Genomic DNA, 18,449 nt, shown 5'->3' with positions numbered 1-18,449 from the left:
CAACAGCAAGCTGCAGGCCCAGGAGCTTGGTAGATCTGAGAAAGGTCTGGCACCAGAGACCTAAAATCAGGTAATGCTAGAGGCTGGTCCATGAAGAACTCGGACATCTTCATTTATGTATAACAAGTATGGTTCCAAGAGCAAAATGAGTCACACATGGCCAATTTGAGAGTTGGCCTTTGAGGGACTGAGTTACATGAAGGATGTCTCTACTGAATGAAGGATGAGGGAATTTGGTGTATGGGTGTCCGTCCACTTTCCCCCTAACATGGTGTTGGACACGGCATTGACTCATGGACTATAGGACAGATTGGGTACTATGCAACCCCCATCTGAAGCACGGACTATTTGAATTGTGGCAGTTTCTGGGCAGATGATAGTAAGCTGTTTTAGTCCATCCAAATTAGCATATTATAACCACTTTCCCATAGATGGAAGCAAAATGTTTTGGGGAAGGTGCACTGTAGGCAAATTCCCAAGTGATTCACATGGAGCATCTTGTTCCTTTAAATCTTGATTTTGCTTACCATCAATATTCTTGGCTCACAGAAATAAACATGCATACAATCAATCTTAAACAAGAGAAGCAAAAATGCACAATGGAGAAGACAGTCCCTTCAGCAAGTGGTATTGGGAAAGCTGGACAGCCACATGTAAATCAATGAAATTAGAACACTCCCTCATAAGCTCAAAATGGCTTAAAGACTTAAATATAAGACACTTACATTAAAATTTCTAGAAGAGAACATAGGCAAAATATTCTGACATAAATCCTAGCAATGTTTTCTTAGGTCAGCCTTATAAGGCAACAGAAATAAAAGCAAAAATAAATAATTGGGACCTAATCAAACTTATAAGCTTTTGCACTGCAAAGGAAGCCATAAACAAAACAAAACATATGGACTAGGAGGACATATTTGCAAATGATACAACCAACAAGGGCTTAATTTCCAAAATATACAACCAGCTCATTCAACTCAATAGCAGAAAAACAAACAACCCAGTCAAAAAATGAGCAGAAGATGGAAATAGTCATTTCTCCAAAGAAGACATATCGATGGTGAATAACACATTAAAAGCTGCTCAACACTGCTAATTACTAGAGAAATGCAAATCAAATCTACAACAACGTACCACCCCACACCAGTCAGAATGGCCATCCTCAAGAAGTCTACAAATAATAAATGCTGAAGAGGGTGTGAGAAAAGAAAATCCCACTACACTGTTGGTGGGAATGTAATTCCCATTCTTTGGCATTGCCTTTCTTAGGGACTGGAATGAAAACTGACCTTTTATCCAGAGAAAGTTCTACTTTGAAAAAGATACATCATAGAGGCACTATTTACAATAGCCAAGGCATGAAAGCCACCTAAATGTCCATGAATAGATTAACGTATAAAGAAGATATGGTATGTGTATACATATATACATACACACACACACACTGGAATATTACTCAGCCATAAAAATGAAATAATGCTATTTGCAGCAACATGGATAGAGCTAGAGTTATCATACTAAGTGAAATCAGACAGAGAAAGACAAATATCACTTGATATCACTTATGCATGGAGTCTAAATTATGATTCAAATGAACTTATTTACAAAACAGAAACAGACTCACAGATATAGGAAACTTATGGTTACCAAAGGGGAAATGGAGGAGGAATAAATGTGGGGTTTGGGATTAGCAGATACAAATTATTAGATATAAAACAGGTAAACAACAAGGCCCTACTGTACAGCACAGGAAACTGTGTCAACATCTTCTAACAAACTTTAATGGAGAAAACAGTTCAATTGCTCCTCATGGTAATACCTCGTTAGCACTGATCAGTTTGAGATTTTAGGGAGTAAGTAACAGCCTATCTTCTCCACCTGAGAGATGGTCAAAAAAGTCAGGCAGATGGATATCAAAATGTTACCCTTATGACAGGCAAGACTGGAGTGAAATGAATCCGATTTTTTGTAAAGTGGTCTTGCTAATTTTAATACTGAGTAAGACATGCTCATTCATCCTGATACTAACCCAACTTCTCACACTCACAGAGCCCCCCATACAGGGGCAGGCAGGCCCTTTACAACAAGGCAGAGAGCAGGTGAGAAAAGACATGCAGGTAAGTGGATCCCATACGAGAGAAGATAGAAAGGTCTGGAAACTCTGTAATAGGTCGTTTTGCTTCCTATGGAGAAAAAGGCCAGGAATATTACTCAAACGTCCCTATTATCCAAAATGATCTACAGATTCAATGCAATCCGTATCAAAATTCCAATGGCATTCTTTTCAGAAAAACAGAAAATACGATCCTAAAAGTTGTCTGAAATCACAAAAGACCCTGAATAGCCAACGGAATCTTGAGAGAAATAAGCAAAGCTGGAGTCTTTACATGTTCTGATTTCAAACTACATGACAAAGCTGTAATAATCCAAACAGTATGGTGTCAAAACAGACACAAGGATCAATGGAACAGAATAGCTCAGAAATATACCCATGCATACATATGTGGTCAATTAATTTATGACAGATGCACTAAGAACACGCAATGGAGAAAGAGAGTCTCTTCAATGAATGGTATTGGGGAAACTGGAAAGTCACACACAAAAGAATGGAACTAGAACCTTGTCTTATACTACACACAAGAATCAACTCAAAATAGATTATAGAATGTGAAACTGGAAACTAAGACTTCTGGAAGAAACGTAAGGGATAAAACTTCTGGAAGAAACACAGGGATAAGCTTCTTGATACTGGTGCGGCAGTGACACTTTCAATTTGACACCAAAAGCCAAGGGAACAAAAGCAACAATGAACAAGTGGGACTACAGCAAGTTATACTCAGTTTTAATAACTAGCATTTTTAATACAAAGTAGAAGCAACATTCAGACTTCAAAACTATGGCCTGGCCTTCATTTGGCAGGTAGCCACTTGCAGAAGAGAATCAAGGTGAGCAGAGGGGAGGGGGAGGGAGAGGGGGAGAGGGGGAGGGAGAGGGAGGGAGAGAGAGAGGTGGGTATAGGAAAAGAAGGCACAGCCACTTTCCCTGGATGTTTATAGTTGACTTTGCTAGAGATGTAAACAACATAATACTTGTTACCAGAATTGTATGTCAAATTAATTCTTTTGTTCTTTGTGTATGCATGCTTAGTCATGTCTGACTCTTTGTGATCCCATGGACTGTAACCCACCAGGCTCCATGGGATTTTCCAGGCAAGAATACTGGGGTGCGTTGCCATTTCCTTCTCCAGGGAATCTTCCTGACCCAGGGATCTAAGTGCCTTCTGCACTGGCAGGTGGATTCTTTACCACTAAGCTCCCCTTTTGTTCTTCCCTCTCCCTTTTTTCACAAGTGCAAAACATTGAGCAGAAAAGTGACATACCTTATAATTTAATAAATTCCTTAATGGTAGGAGGATATCCTATACTTTTGCTTCTGGTGTGTGTGGTGAGGAAGATGTGGCAGGGACTGGAAACCTAGGGCCCCATGGGAACCCTCCCTCTCAATTTTTCATGGTCTCTCTCTTTTTGGAGTAGGAGAGATAATAAGGCAGATTGGAGCCCAGAAGTCTTGCTCTACCCATGCAAGGCAGAATCTCTGTACCCTAAATAGCAAGGGATTACATGCAGCTGTCTTCCTAAGAGAACAAGCTTGCAGGATTCAGCTGAAGGGTTTCCAGGAGATGAAGGGAGAGGAAGGAGGGAAGCCAGTGTGGGCTGTTAAAATGTACAAGATACAAAAGTTGATTCCTTTCTGCAGCTGTATTCTCTGTTAAGCAGCATCTGACTCAGAGTAGTCTGTGCACAGCCTCAGTGCCACACTCAAGCAATTGAAAACTTTCTAAGACTATCCTTCAAAACCTAAGAGGAATTGAAGAGGAAAAAAAAGAACAGGGTCATGGACAGTCTGGGTGGGTAGGGGTGTCTCACAAAAGTGAAAAACTTTTGCCACACTCCCTTTAAATGAAAGGGAGGAAGGCAGGACCTAAATTTTCTTCCCCTTTTCAGAATAGCAAGTTCTTTTATCTGTTTGCTCTCTTTTTCTATGCTTACTCTCCACTTCCCCTCTGTTCTTTCTTTAGTCTTTTTACTTGGTGTGAGGCTTTTTTCCCCTTGATTTTTCCACATTTTAAACAACTGTTAAAACAAAACATAAAGCTGACAAAACAGGCAAATATCATTTTATAACCTAACCTCTGAGCTCGTAACAATATTAGCATAATATCGCTCCCCAGAGAAAGTCATTTTGAGAAAATGGCTTGAGCTGTCAGCAAACTCAATAAACTCCATGCTCCCTGAGCTGTGTGTGACCTCACAAGTCCAGAGATGGCCTTTCTTTGTCCTCTTCCATTAAGAGAGGTTAGCAGTTTTCCCCAGAGTCCACAGTAGTGGAATTCAAGATGGAATCAAATTCACCATCAGTTGGATGAGGCTAGCATTATCAGTCCTTATAGAATAGTACCACAGACATCAAGGTTATAGTGGGCTTTTATCAGAAAGGAATCTCAAAATTTCTTTTTCCCCCTCAGGACTAAGGCTTTTTGAGGGGGAGGATCCTTTATGAAAGATTCTATTGTGAATAAATTATCCCTGGTGACAGTGGGGGGAAATCTGAGTTTAGCCACTGCTCTAAGCTTCAGACAAGTTACCTGCTTCATGGGCAGGCTGGACAGTAAGTCCGGCAGACATGAGGTCTGAGTTGTGACAGCTTGAAAGACAGCCTTCAGAATCAACAGCAGAGGGCCCATTGTAGCACTGTTGACAATAGCCAAAACGTGGAAGCCAGCTAAATGTCATTGACAGAGGAATGGATAAAGAAGATGTACGTATATACAGTGGAATACTACTCAGCCATAAAAAAGGAAATAATGCCTTTTGCAAGACATAGGTAGACCTAGAGATTATCATATTAAGTAAGATACAAATAAACGGTATCACTTATATCCACTTATATGTGGAATCTTTAAAAATGATACAAATGAACTCTTTTATAAAACAGAAATAGACTCACAGACTTCAAAAACAAACTCATGGTTATCAAAGGAGAAAAGTGTGGGAAAGAATGAATTAGGAATTACATACACACTGCTGCTGCTGCTAAGTCGCTTCAATTGTGTCCAACTCTGTGCGACCCCATAGACACTGCTATATATAAGTAGTCAACAAAGCCTGGTGCATAGCACAGGAAACTCTACTCGACATTCTGAAATAGCCCGTATGGGGGGAAAACCTGGAAAAGAATGGAGAGAGATATATATGTATGTATAACTGAATCACTTTGCTGTACACCTGAAACTAAAACAACACTGTAAATCAACTATATCTAACATAAAATAAAAAGTAAACCAAAAGTAAAAAACAAACAACCCCCCCCCCCAAAAAAAAAAAACCAGCAGAGGGCCATTTCTGACCATGGTTTAATGTCTTCCTGACTTCAGAAGGGATCCTGAGGGTGTTATCCAATAGGGATTAGGGAAACTCCACTGGATTTGGAATCAGGAAGACATGAAAGGTCTGAGGTTCCTTTCCAGATAAATGCCCTGCTGGCTCATACTTTTGTTCACTCGTGTCTACAAAGCTGCTGGATCTCTACTCTGTGCAAGTACTATGCTAACTATCAGAAGGAGACAGCACAGAGTGGGAAAGAGTTGCTCAGTTTTTAGCATGAGCCTTGCCAGGCAGCGCACTGGTAAAGAATCTGCCTACCCAGGCAGGAGATGTAAGAGACACACACGGGTCCAAACCCTGGGTCTGGAAGATCCCCGGAGTGGGAAATGGCAACCCATTCCAGTATTCTTGCCTGGGAAATCCCATGGGCAGAGAAGCCTGGCAGGCTACAGTCCATGAGGTCCCAAAGAGTCTGACAGGACTGCGCAGGCACTCACAGCATGAGATTGATTCTCCTGGAAAGGTTAATAATACTGATTGTTGTCCTTAAGTACTAGAGAGATTTTAACTCAGAAAACCTGGGGCGAGGTCCCATGTCTACATGTTAGGAGAGCCTCAGGTGATTCTTGTGATGAGAAAACGATATGAGACAGCCATCGTTATGAGAGACACTAGCTTTTGGTAAGAAGACAATGGCACCCTACTCCAGTACTCTTGCCTGGAAAATCCTATGGATGGAGGAGCCTGGTGGGCTGCAGTCCATGGGGTCACTAAGAGTCGGACACGACTAAGCGACTGCACTTTCACCTTTCACTTTCATGCACTGGAGAAGGAAATGGCAATCCACTCGTGTTCTTGCCTGGAGAATCCCAGGGACGGGGGAGCCTGGTGGGCTGCCATCTATGGGGTGGCACAGAGTCGGACACGACTGAAGTGACTTAGCAGCAGCAGCTTTTGGTAATGAAAACTGTAGGCATGGCATCTTACAGATAACTTTATATCTTTATATTATCCCTTTAATCAGAATCAAAATAACTTAAAACTATGCAAAGGCAGGGCTAAGAGGGAAACTTAGTGTTGTAAATGTTTACATTAAAAAAAGAACTAGGGGAATAGTCAAGACGGCGGCAGGACGGTCCTGAGCGCACCTCCTCTCACGAGCACACCAAAATCACAACTACCTCGGGACAACCATCTATGAGAAAGAGTGGAACCTACCAGAAAAGACCTTCTACAACTAAAGACAAGGAAGGAAACACAAGGAGATGAAAAGGAGGGGTGGACTCGAGATATAATCAAATCCCATCCTCCCTGGTTGGGAGACCCATAAACAGAAGAAAGATATCACAGAGGTTCTCCTGCAGACATGAGAGTTCCGAGCCCCCAGTCAGGCTCCCCAGCCGAGGGCAGAGGGGTGAGGGGCCCTGCACCGGGAAGACAAGCCCCACAGAACTAGGGGAAATAAGTCTTCACTCAGAAAGGGCATTCTAAATCTCGCACGCACTGAGTCCAAGCGCAAAAGCAGTAATTTGATAGAAGCCTGGGCCAGACCTACCTGCTGGTCTTGGAGCCTCTCCTGGAGAAGGGAGGGGTGGTTGTAGGTCACCATGGGGATGGAGACACTTACTGGGGAGCATTCAGCCACAGGGCCCTGCGACGGCTGCTATCTTGCCTCGCTAGCCCCGAGACCTGGCATCAGCCAACACCCACAAGCCAAACAACTAGCTGGGCGGGGACACAGCCCTTCCCATCAGCCCACAGGCTTCCTAACCACTAAAGAGCCACAGCTGCCTTTGGACATGCCTCCAGGCAAGGCCAGCCCGCCTGAGGGCAGAGACCCCGCTCCACCCACCCCTGCACCTGCACTGCCCCCTCCCACTAAGAAGCCTTAATTAACTTCTGAACCCCCAGGGAGCATAAGCTGCTGCTGCTGCTAAGTCGCTTCAGTCGCGTCCGACTCTATGCGACCCCACAGACGGCAGCTCACCAGGCTCCCGTGTCCCTGGGATTCTCCAGGCAAGAACACTGGAGTAGGTTGCCATTTCTTTCTCCAATGCATGCAAGTGAAATGTGAAAGTCAAGTCACTCAGTCGTGTCTGACTGTTAGTGACCCCATGGACTGCAGCCTACCAGGCTCCTCCATCCATGGGATTTTCCAGGCAAGAGTACTGGAGTGGGGTGCCATTGCCTTCTCCGGGAGCATAAGCAGAAAGCCATAATCCTGCATTACAGGCCAGACACTACTCTGGAACCAGTTGGGGCCTGACCCTGCCACTAGGAGGGCAATGCAAACTTCTGGACACTCCAGACTGTCTGGAGTGCTCAGTCGTGTCCCACTCTTTGTGACCCCATGAACTGCAGCCTGCCTGACTCCTTGTGACCCCATGGACTGCAGCCTGCCTGGCTCCTCTGTCCATGGAATTTTCCAGGCAAGAATACTGGGGTGGGTTGCCATGTCCTCCTCCAGGGGACCTTCCCAGTCCAGAGATGGAATGTCCACTGTGTCTCCTGCACTGTAGGCGAGCTCTTTTCTGCTGAGCCACTGGCGCTTTCCCAGACCTCACGCCAGACTGTATGAGTAGTTGTCCCGGTCCGACTAGAAAACAAAGAACAAACAAACTAAACCTAAATCTAGCAGGAAAAAGGAAATAAAAAAGATTAGAGCAGAGATCAATGAAATAGAGAACAGAAAAACAATTTTAAAAAATCAAACTAAGAATTGGTCTTTCGACAAGATTAACAAAACTGACAAATCCTTAGCTAGATTAACTAAGAAAAAAAAAAGAGAAAAGATTCAAATAATAAAACCAGAAATGAGAGAGCTTTATGACCCATGCCACAGAAATAAAAAGGATTATAAGAGAATACTGTGAAGATGTGTATGCCAACAAACTGGACAGCCTAGGTAAAAACGGATACATTTCTGAAATCGCAGCACACAAGACTAAACACTGAAGACATGCAAATATGAACAGACCAATACCCGGTAGGGGGACTGAGTCAGTTACCACTGCCCTTCCCCCACTTCTGCAATACGATCAGTGTCTGCATAAAAGGAGACTAGTACACAGACGGGGGACAACCAGGTGAAGACATGGGGAGAAAGCGGCCACCCGCAAGCCAAGGAGAGAGGCCTCAGAAGAAACCATGCTGGTAACACCGTGATCTGGGACTTCCAGCCTCCAGGAACGTGAGAAAGAAATGAATCTTCATTTTTTAAGCCACAGTCTGTGGTACCTTGTACTTTGTTTGTTACCCCAGCAAACTGAAACAATGGCATGAGCATCAGCTTCCTTCGTATTTGGGGAGCAGCAGCAGTGCCAGGTGCAGAAGGAGGCACAGAACCTGGGGGGAGCCTAGGAGCCAGTGAGAACCAGAAGCACCCCTTCCTATGTGTCTTGCCTGCAACCTGGGAGACCCAGCCAGGTGACCGAGCGCACTGACCCTTTCTCAGTGGCAACAGCGGGTGGCAAGTGGGTGGTGTGAGGCTGGAGGGCAGGGGCTCTGGACCCATGCCTGTGAATGACACCAGGGCTGGTAACAGAGCCACAGAGGGGGGTCAGCAGGCAGACCGAGCACGGGGAAGGCGAAGACCAAAGTTCCACAAAGACCAAAACCTTCCCGCTGAGTTTCCAAGAGTGCAGTTCAGGCCAGGCATCTTCCTGGAGTGGCATCAGTTACCTGGGACAAAAAAACCCACCACTGAACCAGTGCAAGGAGGTGTGTAGACTGGGTTCTCTCATGGACTTGTAATTTTTCAGGGAATGGGACAACGGGAGAATAAATTCCTTTTCACCACTGGATGTCACCCTTGTGCCAGCTGGCTTCCTTCACCAAGTTCAGCAGAGGAACAGAGATCATCCTGCCACTGCTTCCCTGTGGAGGTTTAGCAGCAGAGGCAGGCAGGGATCCCTTCATCAAGGACCAAGGCTGAGGAGGATTTAAAAGGAAAGTGGCATGCTATTATATACAAAATAGGTAAAAAAAGAAAGAAAGAAAGAAAAGAACAAGGACCTTCTGTATAGCACAGGAAACTATGTTCAACATATTGTAATAGCCTATAATAGAAAAGAATCTGAAGAAAAAATATATGTAACTAAATCACTTTGATGGACACCTGAAACTAATCCAGCATTGTAAATCAACTATATGGGTGCGAGTGTGCTAAGTCGCTTCAGTCGTGTCCGGCTCTTTGTGACCCGTGGACTGTAGCCCGCCAGGCTCCTCTGTCCATGGGATTCTCCAGGCAAGAATACTGGAGTGGATTGCTGCGCCCTCCTCCAGAGGATCTTCCCGACTCAGGATAGAACTCTTCTATCTCCTGTACTGGCAGGTGAGTTCTCTACCACTAGCGCCAACTGGGAAGCCCTAAATCAACTATACTTCAGTTAAAAAAGGAAACTGATGGACTAGTGGGAAAGGAGCACGTACTCTGGATTACCTTACAATAGTGTTTCTTCACTTTGTCTGCATACCAGAAACTTCTGGAAAGCTTTCAACAATTTTATGCATGAATCCCTCCCTCAAGATCTTCTGTGTGGATTGACTGGGCATGAAGCAGGGACACTTAGAGTTTCTTCATGCTTGCCCATTCATTCATTTTCAATTATTTATTCATTCATTTCACAAATGTGCTTTCATCACTTGCCATTTTCCATCCTTGTGCTAGAAATAAAGACTGTAAAGATACCAAAGCTTTATATCACACTTCAGTTACTTTCAGCCAGTGGAGGGCAGACCAAGAGACTTCCAAAAGAACTTAATAATTTCTATAATAGAAGTTTTAAAAATGCAGGAATAAGGGCATCAACAATGCACAGTGGGGACACAGTTGAGAAGAGTTCACCTCTGCTTCATGAAGTGGGGAAAGTCTCTTCTCAGAGCTGGGTCTCCAAGAAAAATGCTACCTTAACCTTTGAAAAGGGATTTGAGGATATTCCTGGCAGGGGGAATACCACATTCAAAAGCATGAAGTGAAAGTGTTTAAAGGTTGAAAAGAGCATGACTGGTTCTGGGAACCCGTGAACTGAGGCAGAGGTCCAGCCCTGCAGAAAGCAGTGGGGTCTAAGAGTGTTTGCACACAAAGGCAGCATGTGAAAGTTGTGCCACACCAAGGAGTCTGGGCTTTCTCTTTCAGACTGAGAATATTCACCTGGGAAGTGTCAGAGCATCTGGGTTTTAGAAAGTGCTGGCGACGGAATGAAACACCAACACTGCAGAGTGGTTTGAATCTTTGTATTTTAACACTTGCTTCTTACAGCTGCTTTATTTTATATCCCTTGCACAACAACCTACAGGGCAAGTTGCCAAGCACTATGATTTAGTGACTATAGAGTGCGCAGGCGCAGGGCGAGATAACCTTTGCCTTGACTTATTTACTGCAGCTAAGACTTTGTTTTGGGGAACTTCCTTATCAACTTAGAATCCGTTTTGTCCCTGGGTCTGTTCCTTTTGAGGAATCAGAGAAACATCCTTGTGTGCAAGAAATGTTCTTTTCCCACGGGAACAAACAGAGGATTCTTAGCTGAACATCTCGTTTGCAAGAATGTTCAGCCCTGGTTGAGAGTATCGTTTGCAAGCACTTCTCAACCTTCCTTATACCTTGTTCCCTACAAGAAAGATTGTTCAGGTAGAATGACCTTGGGATGGATGATGGATTAGAAAGGGGGAAGTTAGGGCTAAGCTGGTGAGGGGACTGTCAGAATGATCTCAGTGAGGAATGATGAGAGACTCACTAGCAGCCCGACAGGAGCCAAGCAATGAGACGTTTCTGGGGTCACAGCATTTGACCTTGATGATTAGTTGGGTGTTGGGAATTAGGGATAGTGGCGGATTAGAGATATCTTGATGATTTCTACCTTGGGAGGATGATGAGCCCATACATGGAGACATTTCCAAGCAAGAAACCTGACATTTCAGTGAAATGCAAAGTTAGAATCTTCTCTAATGGTTTTAGAGATCTTCTGAATTGTAGCCCATTAATTTCTGCATAAGCCTTTATGTGGCTCTCTTGTCCTTCTGAAATAATAAAGATAATGATTATTATTATATGAATTTTAGCATTACACAAATAGTTCTTTCTCTGGCAGTGAAATCAGTTACTTTCTTAGAATTCATGATCACTTCCCGTTAGCTCTTAGCTCTTCCAGCCTCATGTTTTCAGTATTTCTTCCCTCTCTCCTAATGGCATTCATTTTTCTGTTCTAAGAGCGTTTAATCTGATTCCTCAGAACCAATGTGCATATTTTCCCATTTATTCTTCATTTTAATCATGCACCTTATAATATGCAAAACCCCCTGCTAAACCCTGGGGACATACAGAATAATAAGATGGTCTGTCTCATTTCAGAACCTAGAGTTTACATGCAAAACAATTATATAAACATTGAAACACACATTTAAGTGGTATAGGGAAAAGGGCATGAAGGAGCAGAAAGAAATACATGACTGAATTTTATCAGGGAAAAGCAAGGGGTGGTGATCAGACAGAGTTTCATAGAGAAGGTGATAGATGCTCCAGCTGAACCTCCCAGGAAGAGTGGGCATCTCAAGGAGGAGTGGGTGGGGAAAGCATCCTGGGAAAAGGAAGCAGAATAGACAGAGTCACAGAAACCCAAAATGCTTGAGATGCTGCAGGGAGAAATGAGCAAGTGTGCGTGGGTCTTAGCTTAGCATGTATGTCATCACTCTCTGCTTGCCTTTCCAGCTTCATCTCATGAAACTCTACCCTCGCTATAAATAACCTTTCCATACACCAGTTAAAAGCATGGAAAGCTGTGGAAGCCTTCCTAACCATAGCCAAATAATAGAGATATTGTTGGCACACCTGGGAATTGATGGAGAAATGGAGCAGTAAGGCGTTCAAGGATCATTACTCAACAGTCCCCCCTTAGAACACTGGGTGGCGTTGTCCACCCACTAAGAGGGAAAGACACTTTGAAGCCATTTTCAGCAATAATTTTTTTGGGAGTTAGGACCATTCATCCCACCTGAGGAATATGTAAGGCAGTTGGGCAGCCTGCTCTGAATTGGGACAACTACAAATATCTGATGAAGAGAAAGAGGGAACCTGGCTTTCAAACTGATTTTGAAGTGGAAGCAGAATTGAGACCCTGGTTGATTGATAACATGTTTTTCTAGGGTCAAGAACACATACACACACACGTCATGTAACATAAATGTAAAGTAATTTTATTGGTGGACTACTTCAGACAGATGGGTCAGCTGGGCGTGCTGTTCGCCTTCTCTTCTCGTTCTCTTGAGAAGTGTGTCAATAGCTTTGGCCACCTGGAAACACCAAGGAAAGTTCCAATAGAAGGACTCATTCCCATAACTGTACAAAATCACAGGGAATTTCAGAAAGAGAGAGGAAACAGTTCACCTGGCTGGTGAACTAACCTGATTAGGGCTTAGCTAGGAGAATTTCCATCCCAACACTGCAGCTATCAATTACAGAACCCATGTTTCTTTAATTAGCAAACTCAGTTCTGCTTCAAGCCAAATAACCCAAAGTAGAAAGAGAAAGAGCCCCCTGGACTGTGTACTAGGGCAGCCAAGTGATGGAACATTCTTTCCTAAATACACTACCTGGATCTCCTATAATCCACCTTTTAAATTTTATTTATTTATTTATGGCTTCTCATTGTGATCTTGGCAAGGCAACAGTGAGCAGTGGTGTGAAGCAAGATCTTTATTAATTCCCTGCCCAGGAATTGAACCTGGGTAGCCTGGATGAAAACCAGGAATCCTAGCCACTAGACCAGTGAGAACTGGGGACTAGAAGCTATTTTCCCGTGGATTTTTGCCTTTAGTAACAAATGCATTCATCACAGAGGCAAAAACCATAAGTGCAGGTACAAAATTGTTAGAGGCAAAGCACAGCAAGTGGGAGAGCACACAGAGAAATGGTTTGTTTAGATGAGACAGAAGCAAGGCAGAGATGCACACCCGGAGAGAAAGAAAGAGTGTGGGTGTCCCCCGCAGTGAGGAGGAACCCAGTAAAGACGTGGTTAGTCATTTATATGAAGCAGTTCTTCTGGGTCTTTGTCTTCCATCAGGTCAAATATCTGGTTTCTTTTTGCACACCTGACCTACCCTAGGACCTTAACCTGGATGCACATGCTCCCCTCAGCCAAGATGGATCTTGAAGTGAAGGATTTTGGGAGGAGCAACGCTCATATGACCTGGCATTATCCCCCGACTTTTGACCCACAAGGAGCCTTTCTGCACATGTGTAGTGTCTCCCTTGTCCGCAAAGAGGGGGGAGTGGAGATCCCTTAATCCTTTACTCAAGCGGGGTTTTGCCCCTCTTTGTCCTTGCCATGACTTTTACCATAAGCTGTTCACAAGAGACAAACACCGGCTATTTACCCTGTTTCTGTTGTTACTTCCAATTTGGAGGGCAAACAGGAGACTGTAAATTCCTCAACTGGAGCCTACCTATCTCTTGTCTCAGGAAATGCTAACAGTTGTGAGTATCCAGCCCACTTCTTCGTTCCCCATGAAATGAAAACGGGAAGCCAGCTGTAAATATCTAACCTGGAGCCCCTCTATCACCTAACTCAACCACAGTGGCTTCTCTCACTGCAGAGTGGGCTCTGGGGAGCACAGTGTTTAGTAGCTGAGGCTTGTGGGCTCAAAGCTGTGGCGCACGCATTTTTCCTGGACCAGGGATCAAGCCCATGTCCCCTGCACTGGAAGAAAGATTCTTAACCACTGGACCACCAGGGAAGCCCTATAAGCGATCTTCTTACGGTTAAGGATGTGGCAAGGTGCCCGTAGTCACATTACTTATTAATGGCGAGGTTAGAAGGTAAACCGATTAGTTTGGACACTGAAGGACATACCTGTGTTGCAGAGAGGCAAAATATTCATCAGGAAAGTAGAGAAGTTCTTCCCTCCCACACAACAGCAAACATTGTATGTTGACTTGGTGGGTTCCCATATGCTACCAGGGCTTGACTTGCTTAGTGTGAACAAGGAGAACAGCGAGAAAGACTCAACAGAAAATATTTCTGAGCCCTACTCTCCTCTCCATTCATTCCCTTACCAAAGTTGGCTCAGAGAAAGAGTCATCAGCACGTTTTATTTTTATTGTAATTTAAGCAGTTGTTCACCCTGCACAGAGACATTTACATCAGCAGCGTCATCTTTAGTTGTAAAAGGAAAGACTCTGCCCCCAGAGCTGCAGCAGGGGTGGGGGGCATGGGGGTGGGGCGGTGGGGTGGGAAGATGCCACAATTAAGCGATGGAAGGGATGTTTGTGAACACTTGGATGTTTTAGAATCATTGCAATTAAGCACCGCTCTCTTTCTACCACACAAACATGTGCATAAAGACTGGCACCTTTCTGGGCATGTGAGAGATGGCCAAAACAGTAGTTTAATGAATTCAAGCTTTAGTATCCTGTTGAAGAAAATTCTGCCTAACCCAAAACAATATCCCCAGGTAACCCTTCCAGCCCTCTTGTTCCCGGAATCCCACAGGGTCCTCAACTCCAAGGTCAACAGGGTGGATGCTTGTGAGTCATTTTCACTGTCAGTGGCTCTTACCCCACTCTACCTCCTGCCTTTTCAGTTGTCCTATGTATTTGAGACATGCACACTGTGAGAAAAAGAACTTCATTCTTTTACCAAAAGGAGTCACAGAGGAGGGAGTTAGGGCACTAGATAAATTAACTATTGTTGGCTCTAAGAGCTGACTGGGTTTCAGCAAATTTTTACCCGTCTAGGCAGGGAAGGCAAGTCAACTCTTAACACAGTTCTGACCTCAAATATTCCTGCTTCAGTGAGGATGTAACTATAATCATGTATGATTTATTTGAGGGAGCTAGGGTCCCCGGGGACCTCTAAGTACCTAAAACAGAACTTGGCTTCCATAGGCAGAGAAGGAAAGGATTTCCTTGAGAAACAAATCCTAACAAGTTGAATATTAAATGCAGCATTATCTTAGTTGTAATTAACATGTAGTCAAGCCTGGGCACATCTACAAATAAGTAACTATTTCCTGTGGCAAGAGATACTTTTTAATATATTGTGGAATTCCATTTTCTGATGTTATCAAAGAATTATATGTCAGTGTTCACAAAAGATTTACTTCTGTGAAGCAAAATGTTCCTGAATGGAGTCAGGGTGCCGTGGTTAGTCCCTCATAATTAAAGTGGAGAGAGACTACAAGAGACTATATTGTGAAGTTTGTTGGTTTCTACGATGATGGAGTCCATGTGTTATTGCCTATCTGTGTGGTCCATGAGCAGAACTGCTACAAAACTCTATCTGGTGCTCCTAGATTTAGAGCAGTGGCCCCCAACCTTTTTGGCACCAGGAACCACAGGAAAATTTTTCGTGGACCGGGGGACGGGGAGGGGAATGGTTTGGGGTTGCTTCAAGTGCGTTACACTTACCGTGCGCTTTATTTCCATTATTATTTCATCAGGTCCACCTCAGGTCGCCAGGCATTATCACATCCTGGAGGCTGGGGACCCATGGTTTAGCAAATTTTAGGCAGAAGTGTCGAAATGATGGTTCTTCAGACAGAGGTAAGGCAACTACTGCGCTCTCGAATTCCATAACTGGCCCCAAAGTTGGAATTGTGGATCCTGTCAATATGCGCAGTCCTGGAGCTGGGAGAGTGTTCATGGATTAGGATTAGGAAATTGGTATGGCCTGTTAGAGCACGAGGACAGTTCATGGGCCCAGGGAAGGAATGTGGTGGGATGTACCTGGCTGGGAGTTAGAATAGGAAAGGGAACCTAGGACAGAGATAGCTTGAGTCAGATGTTATATTGTCACCCTAGTTGGAGTTGTTTGTATTGGATTTTTAACTTAAATTCATAAGAATTTATAGATTTACAAATTGTAGATTTAGACAGACATTTCACTAAATGTGCCTCTGTTTTCACAATGAATGGATTAAACAGAACAGAGTACATGGGAGTTATTGGGTTTATAGAAAGAGGTCAATAGAGCAGAGTGGTTAAAACCTGTAGCCCCTAGGGTCAAAGTCCTGTTTCAAAGGTGGATTCTGGACAAGTTTCCAAACAGCTGCTTTGCTTCCGTTTCATTTTCTATAAAGTGAAGATATTAATAGTAACGAATATTATGGGCTCATTGCGTATTAGGTAAAATAAACATGCAAAGCCTGATACATAATAAATTCACAGTAAGTGTTAGCTATTAGTTTTATTGTTGTTGTTCAGTCACTAAGTCGTGTCTGACTCTTTTTGACCCCATGAACTGCAGCACACCAGGCTTCCCTGTCCTTCTCTATCTCCTAGAGTTTGCTCAAATTCAAGTCCATTGAGCCAGTGATGCCATCCAACCATCTCATCCTCTGTCATCCCCTTCTCCTCCTGCCTTCAATCTTTCCAAGCATCACGGTCTTTCCAATAAGTCAGCTCTTCGCATCAGGTAGCCAAAGTACTGGAGCTTCAGCTTCAACATCCATCCTTCCAATGAATATTCAGGGTTAATTTCCTTTAGGATTGACTGGTTTGATCTCCTTGCAGTCCAAGGGACTCTCAAGAGTCTTCTCCAGCACCACAATTCAAAAGCATCAATTTTTTGGCGCTCAGCCTTCTTTATGGTCCAACTCTCACGTCCATACATGATTACTGGAAAAACCAGAGCTTTGATTATATGGACATTTGTTGGCAAACTGTTGTCTCTGCTTTTTTAATATGCTCTCTAAATTTGTCATAGCTTTCCTTCCAAGGAGGAAGTGTCTTTTAATTTCACTATTGTTTATAAATCAATAAATTGAGATTTCTCAAATGATGAAGTTATATATAATAGGATGAAATATTTGCATTTTTTTCTTAAGCTTCTAAATAATCACCTCTAGAGTAAAGTATGTTTCTTTCTTTTGTGCTAGGGTAAGTTATTCTACATATTATGGGAATGAAATAATTAAAAGCGTATTAAAAACTCAAAATCAAGCTTAAAACAAAATAAGCAGTTTTAATATCGTTGCTTTTATTGAAGGAGGAAACAATAGGTTCTATCTTGAAAGCAGGGCTCCATCTTGGGCCGGACTGTGGACTTTGAGCTATATGCCCAGTACCTATGGAAACGACATACCAAGAGGAAAACCAGGCCCCCTCGGAAGGAAGAGCCCCAGGGCTCTCCATCATCTAAAAGAATACCCTAATTATCTGTGTAACCGAATAGAATCATACATTCTATTATGCTTATTGGGGTATGACCACAGGCCTATCTATAATTGTCCACTGTTAACTACCTAGGCTTAAGGCTTATGAGTCTGGGGTTAACTTTGATTGCATTTTTCTTTTCCCTTTCTTCAGACTAGTTTCAGGGAATTTGGGGGAGGTGGCTTTGAGCACATACGCTTAGGGTATATAAGGTTTTCACAAAAACTGGTCGGGGTCCTTGACTAAGAGGAGACTGCCTTGGGCCCACCGGTGTAATAAACTGCAATCCACTATCTACATTGTCCTTCTGAGTGAGTTTGTTTCCCGGAACTCCTGGCCACGAGATTATAAGGAACTCTTATCTGTAATTCCCTTGAAGAAAATTCCTCCTCCTTCCCCAGGCATCCTGACTTGTAGAAAGAAATTTGAACAACTATAGAGCCTCTTGTTTTTCCTGTTCTTATCTCCTGAGCTTCATTTAGACAGATTTAAGTAGGCTGATTAAATGAACTGATCTCCATAAATGTTTGATTTCTTATCTCTCTTAAGGCTAATAGGCTGGTTAATTTTTAACCAGAGAAAATTTAGGGCAATTGACATTCACACTGGAGTCCTTCCCTCTACACCCCTCTGGCAGTGAGTTGCTGGAGACCAGAATCTGATTATTGAAGTAAGTGGACTCCACCCTGGATCTATTCCTCTTTGAGCCACATCACAGCCCCAGAATATGACCCCAGCTCCTCCCTTATTTTTCCTTCTACCTACTGAATAGGACTGGGTTTATGAGCTTGGATTTTTCCTTTGGCATTCACAAAGCCAGTTAAAGAATTAAAGGATGCCAGTGGGAAAGGCATGAAAGCCACATGTCCTATGTGCGTCTCAATGGCTGACATGAAATTGCCACAAATTTAGGAGCT

The sequence above is a fragment of the Capra hircus genome, chromosome 5 (assembly GCF_001704415.2).
Source record: "Capra hircus breed San Clemente chromosome 5, ASM170441v1, whole genome shotgun sequence".
Taxonomy (NCBI): domain Eukaryota; kingdom Metazoa; phylum Chordata; class Mammalia; order Artiodactyla; family Bovidae; genus Capra; species Capra hircus.
The sequence above is the reverse complement of the archived record's forward strand: the minus strand, read 5'-3'. Positions refer to the sequence as shown.